Raw genomic sequence first — 7,112 nt, 5'->3', positions numbered from 1 at the left:
TAACCTAGCCAACCCATAATAAACATGTTCCATGAGCATAAAATGAATTCTTTGTTTTTAAGTTAGTGAGATTTGGAGGAGTTATTACTGGATCATAGCTTTCCCTAACCTAGTACCAACCCCTATGAGGTATAGGTATGGTTTATTCCCATTTACAGAGAAAACTGACCCACTTAAACAAGCTCACACAGTAGGAAGCAGCAGACCCAGAATTCAGGCTCAGTTAAGCTAGCTTCAGAGTCTATACTCTTAACTGAAAGGCTATGCTGCCTCTATAGACTGTCCTTTATAAAGGATAATTTTTGTTCTTTCTGACTTGTATTTTTAGATTTGCTTTGTTCCCATATGTCTTCCAGGATTCTCCATTAGCTACCCATTACTAGTGTAGGCCCTCCAACAAGTTTAACTTTTCTCTCTTAAAATAGCCAGAGTTGTTTTGGTGCTTATAAGCAAGAACCCTGAAAGAAATGTATGTGTGTTTGTTTGTATGATGTTGTTGTTGTTGTTTTAATCTTAAAAGCAACAGGCATTTACTGAAGGAATTTAAGCAGAGGAATACTAGATAGATTAGATAGATAGATCATTAAAAATATATTACAACAAATTGATTAAAAATGTTGATAGAATATCTCAAAGTTTCTAAAAAATTGAGTCATAAGTCTCAGAGAATTTTAAATATTAGAAAAATACAAAATAGTAATACTCTGTTCCCATTGTAATGTTAACTTCAAATAAATCCCAGATCAGACACAGTATACTCTTTCCAATCCTTAGAAATGTTTCTCTAGTGGTATGACTAAGGGAATATATTCTGAAAATCCCACAGAGTTCTTTCCCTATTCACTATTGATTTTAAAGTGTTTTCAAAACTTCTGGTTAAACATTTGGAACTCTACTTTAAAGGTAACAAAAGAAGGTCTGAAAAACTAAGACTGGATTTAACATTTAATAAAGCTGCCAATTGCTTTTCAATTTGGTAGCTGAGAAAATATTTAGACAGTAAATTGAAAGTTTTTATACCTATCATTGAAAAGTGGTGTTTATCTCCAGAATGTGTAAGGTAGAAATATGTCATCACACAGAGGCCTAAGAAAATGTTTATTTACTGGCTCACATTCAATACCTGTCTCCTAGAAGTTAGAAAATACATGTTGCCAACTTTTGTCTTTCATTGTTTCCATAATTTCCAGACTCCTTAAGTCAGATTTAAAAAATCTGAAAATAATCAAAGCTAAGTAACAATTTCAGCCATTATGCTTGAAAACTACAGAGAAAGTTTTTTATTATTTGTATCTATTGAGCTCTTCCTAGAGAATGTAGGTCTAACGTTACCACACAAAACAAACAATATTTTTTAGTTTTTAGGGTTCCTAAGACGTTAAGACAAATAGAGTACAAAGAACACAATTTTCATTTAGGCCAGATAAAAGACAGAAGCTCTCTTTTTTCCCTTTTTTATAAAAGAGTTGGATATAGCTATGTGTGTATGTTTATTTCGATTTGCTATAGTTTTTTTAATACAATTATTCCAGTTGCAATGACTTCTCCTTTCTATGTGAATAGAGAATATTAATAAAGTTAAGGTCATTGTTCCTAAGTAAGGTTTGCCAGAGGTCAATTTATTTGTTTCATAAAACTACATTTTCACTTAGGAAGAATGCTTGCACTTAGGGAGAATGGAGTAATGAATTAACATATGCAAATCCTATGGCTATTTTTTTTTTTTTTTTTTTTTTGGTACATCTTGCCGCATGACCCTATTGTCTTAATCTACTTAAAATGAGTTTTGTCCATTTGTTTAAGGTCTAATAAGATTGCTAAGCAAGGACCTTTGCCTAGCAAGTGCTGTTGGGGATAAAAACCAGGGATGTAGTGAATAAATTTTTGTCATTAACATTGCCTAGTCATGGTATAAATTTTTATCATAAGCTTTTTCCAGTGATTGAGCAGAATGTTCTGGAATTTGCCTGCTGAGATAAAACTGCAGGCTAGAGATGACCTTGGTTTCCCAGGCACGAACGGGTCTGGCAGCTTGGCTACCCAGGACCACTAAGAACTTGAAAGTATCAGCTATTAGAAAGGGGACTGGAAGTAGTCATGAAACAGTATGGTCTAGATCATACTCTTGGAATATAGGTGGACATGGCCTGACTCAGAGAGCAGAGTCCCGTCAAGTCTGGAGACCCCAAAAGAATGAATTGACAGTGTCCGTTTAGAATCCAGTACAAAACACCTAACATAGGATCTAAGATGAATTTAGTATTTGTGTACTATATTTTCTCCAACAGTGAATGTGAAAAAACTGGGTTTTATGTTTGTGCTGGGACTTTTACCGTTATTAATCTCAGCATCTGTCTAAATACTTACTAGGTGATTATTACATGGACAAGAATGTCACAATGAAAAGAATAAACATTAGTGTCAAATTAATGTTATCTCTGAAGTCTGTCACTTATACGTTTTCTTAGTCCTTTAAATGAGGAAAGAATCGTCCTTATAATTATATTATTTATTTACCTGAAAGGAACAGGAAGAGCTAAACATATGGTTTAGAATCACAATTAGATGGTTCCTTGCAGTGAGCTCAGTAATCCATGATAATTTGATACAAACTGACATTTGGCTAAAACTGTGACAAGGAAAAAAGCCAATTTTCTTTGGAAAATAAGCGAATAATCTCCTAGAATCCCGAAACTGGGGAAAAGAGGAAATACAGGCTAAAATTTCGATTTGTGGCTGAATAAAAACTTGTAGGTATTATAGCACTTTCCTTCCTCCAGATTTTCAGCAAGCCTATAATTTACAGTAGCCCCTTAGAACCCTTTCTTTTTGCCTTACACACTTGTTTATTTTTCTTGAAAATTTCCCCAGAGACTGCAGACATTTTTCTTAACAGGTGATTTTTCAATGAAATGTCATTTTGGCTTTGTGAGTATCCTTAGTGGCATGTACCAAATGACTCATTTCATTTGTGACCAGAGCCAAATTCAAATTTAATTTATCAGAGGGGACAAGTTAATGTATAACCTATTGTGCCACCTGGCATCCTAAATTAAATTTCCTGAGCTTTTTTTACTGAAAACAGAATCAGGTATATGTTTTGTAAAGGCATTTTCAACTGTCAGCTGGGACTTCAGTCACTTTTATAGTTTTATAATTAATCCATTTGTTATAATTAATAAATAATAAATACCCAGGATTATTAATTTTGAAAATGACAAATGGGTTCTTTAGTTCTATGGAACTGAAATGGCATATGCTCTGAGCATTACAGAAATATGAAAACTTCTCACCTGAACTGTCATTCTAAGTCATATACTAGCTATTGTGCCTGCCTCATGAATGCTATCATAGAGTGAAGTGTTCATTTGAGATTCAAACTCAAACCAGTTTAATTTCAAAACTCATGTTCTTTCTACCGCATAATGGTAGAGTTATACGTGTTCTGTTGAATCTTAGGAAAAGGGAGAACATTACAGAGTCTAATATAGAAAAGAGAATTTTTCAGACTACTTCAAAATGGCATCTAGACACAAAGCCCTAATAACATTATGTATTAAAAAAAAACAACAACAACTGAGGCTGTGTATATACAGAATGCTGAGTTATTAAGGCCACTTGCTGTCCGGAGTAGCCTGTCATGTCAATAAAACACTATAATTATACCACAATATGCGCCCTATAACATTCTACATTCTAGCAGAGATTTTCTCATTCATATCCAAGTATTCAAGATTGTTTTATATGTTTGACTAAACCCAAATGAGTCCTTTTAAGTAGTAAACAAAACATTTTACATGGATTTGTTTTTTTGAAGGTAAATAAGATATAAATTCACGAATGAAATATTTTCTTCTTATTTCAGAAGCAATTACTACCATTCTTATTCTTAATCAGAGGTTAAGACTACAGACCCTGAGTCACATTCAAATCACCACTTCTTATTTGGACAACTTTGGGGAGTAGTATGATCTCTCTGGGCATCTACAGTGGGAATAACAATGATGATAATAACAACTATAACACTGACCTCATTTAGTAATTATGAGAACAGAACAATTTTATTTATGTAAAGAACTTCAGGATCTCTGCTCCTCCCTGTTTGACAGACAGTTGCATCTTCTGGTACAGTGCCAGCCATGTCCCCAAGACATGATGGTGAAGGTCAGAGTAAATAGATTCAGCTGTATCGGGCACCTGGTCACCAGGGCTGCTTTTCACTCTGGCAAAATGGATATTGTCACCATCAGTGACGTCTTCCTTGACCTCAACTACATGATCAACATGTTCCAATATGATGCCACCCACAACAAATTGAACAGCACAATCAAGGCTGAGAATGGGAAATTTGTCATCAATGGAAAACCCATCTCCGTCTTGGAGGAGGGTGATCCCCCCAACATCAAATGGCATGATGCTGGTGTTCAGTATGTTGTGGAGTCCACTGGAGTCTTCACCACATGGAAAAGGCTGGGTCTCACTTGAAGGGTGGGGCCAAGAGAGTCATCATCTCTGCCCCTTCTGCTGGTGCCATATTTGTGATGGGAGTGAATCATGAGAAATATGGCCACTACCTCAAGATTGTTGACAATGCCTCTTGTACCACAACTGCTTGGCCCCTCTGATTAAGGTCATCAGTGACAAATTTGGCATTGTGGAGGGATACATGACTACAGTCCAGACCATCCCTCCCACCCAGAAAACTGGACAGCACCTCTGGAAAGCTGTGGCATGATGGCAAAGGTGCTGCTCAGAACATAATCCCTGATTCTACTTGCACTGCCAAGGCTGTAGGCAAGGTCATTCCTGAGTTGAATGGGAAGCTCATTGTCATGACCTTCCAAGCCCCCAACCCCAGTGTATCAGTTGTAGACCTGACGTGCATCCTGGAGAAAGCTGCCAAATATGATGACATGTAGAAGGTGGTGAAGCAGGCATCAGAGGCCCCCTCAAGGGCATCCTGGGCTACATGGAGAATCAGTTTGTCTCCTATAACTTTAACAGTGACACTCATTCTTCTACCTTCGACACTGGGGCTAGCCTAGCTCTCAGTGACCTCTTTGTCAAGCTCATTTCCTGGTATGACAGTGAATTTGGCTATAGCAACCAAGTGGTGGACATTATGGTCCATGTAGCCTCTAAGGAGTAATAGCCCCCTGGACCACCAGTCCCAGTAAGAGAAAGGAAGAGAAAGATTCTCAGCTGCTGGGGAATCTTTACCCCAACTCATCCCCTAACATACTGAGAATCTCATGACCTCTACACAGTTTCCATCCCAGATCCCCTAAAGAAGGGAGGGACTTGGGGAACCCTACTGTGTAATATACCATCAGTAAAGTATACTGTACCAAAAACAAACTTCAAACAATACTTGCAGTTAGTGAGTACTCCAAAAACATCGTGTACTACTCTTTGTTGTTAAAGTCTTCATACTTATAGTACCTTAGCATGATAGCTTATTTATCTCTAATACTCAAATCTCAATCACTACTATATTTTTCTCCTTTTCTCCTTTTCTTCCTTTTTGCCTCATTTCTTCTTACCATAGTCTCTAAATAATAATTGCAAAATATTTAAAAATAAAACCCATGATGTCTGCATCTAAGCACACATACTATAAATATTTTGGAACTTTTTTTCTCAGTTCCTCCTGTAAATAGGTTATACCTATTTACACTGTAATTATGTTACATACACAATTCTAGGACTTTCTTTATTTACATAATGTTACAAAAAATCTCTTCACAACAAAAATGTTTTGTTATAAAAATATACTAGGTGCTAACGATATAAGTTAAGAATTTATACTAAGTTAATCAACAGTCTTGCCATTGTGAATCATTTAATTTCCTTTTATCTCTTTTTCTTTCTTTCTTTCTTCTTTTTTTTAAATCATGATAGTGAATGCTATGATTCATTCATTCACCAAGTTAGAATCTTTCCTGGCTCAACAAGACAGTAGAGAACAAAAGGAGGCAAAAGCCCTATCTTTGTAGAGCTAATGTTCTAGCTGAGGAAGGACAACTACACAGATAACCTCTGTATGTGTATAAAGGAATGGCATGTGCTATAACCAACATTAAGGTAAGATATGGGTATAAATAGTAATGGGTAGGCTCTCTTTTAGGAAAGCTGAATTTGGAAAGCCTCTCTGAGGAAAAGATATTTGAATAAACACCTGAATAAAATAATTAAGTCAAAAAATTTTAGTGCATAAAACTTATTACAAATATTTTTGAATGTTTGTATTTTTATATGTGGATGCACATCAATAAATGCAAGAAATCTACGTAATTTCTTGTCCTATCCAAAAGTTACTCCCTAGCAGAATTTAGCATAAAAAATCAATAATATTCTACTTTGTTAATGATAGTAATAGAAACACACTCAACTCACTGGTTGACATATGAGAGGTTGAAAATAAAGCTCACAGAGTTCCATGAGTACTCAGGCCAATTTCCTTATCTCATAGGTTAGAGGTCATAGATCTGAAAACTGACTTTGGTTTCCTATTTGCCAGCAAAATTCTCATCTGTTTCTAAAATAAAATGTGAACAATATCCACGAATATGATCTGAACAGGTTCATCTCTTTGGATTCAAGTTATTGGCAACAACATACCTATTATCTTTATACTTACAAAACAACCCAAAATTTCCTGTGGAATCCCAGTACATAGAAACCTGTTATATTCAGCAATATGTAACCCGCAAAGGATTTCTGACCGTCAGGGTGCATAATGGAAATTGCCTTTGCTTAGAAGTTTACATAATCACTTACAGTCAGCCTTCCTAGAGAAGTTCCCACATTCAGCACTACAGCCCTTTGATCATAATGAAATAGGACAAATGTCAGGAAATACATTCCCGTAAAGTGAATAAATCTTTTTCTTTAACCCAGAAATGACTATAAACATTACCTTCATGGAAATTTCTCTCATATGCATATTTTCAGCTTCTGAGAGGGGAACACCGAATGACAATTAGGTAATGGTGTTTTTAATTGAGGACAAGATTAAACCTTACTGATCAGATTCTCACATAGTGCGAACTGATCATTTTGGTCTGTATGCTATAGTAAAGACATGACACATTGACCTCAGAGCATTCAAG

At 35.7% G+C, this 7,112-nt stretch overlaps 1 pseudogene; it reads left to right on the top strand.

The window, feature by feature from the left end:
- The first annotated feature begins 4,155 nt into the window (after positions 1–4,155).
- On the top strand, positions 4,156–5,149 carry LOC131483964 (glyceraldehyde-3-phosphate dehydrogenase-like; annotated as a pseudogene).
- The last annotated feature ends 1,963 nt before the right edge of the window (positions 5,150–7,112 follow it).

The sequence above is a fragment of the Neofelis nebulosa genome, chromosome 8 (genome assembly GCF_028018385.1).
Source record: "Neofelis nebulosa isolate mNeoNeb1 chromosome 8, mNeoNeb1.pri, whole genome shotgun sequence".
In the NCBI taxonomy this organism is placed as follows: domain Eukaryota; kingdom Metazoa; phylum Chordata; class Mammalia; order Carnivora; family Felidae; genus Neofelis; species Neofelis nebulosa.
The sequence above is the reverse complement of the archived record's forward strand: the minus strand, read 5'-3'. Positions and strand labels throughout refer to the sequence as shown.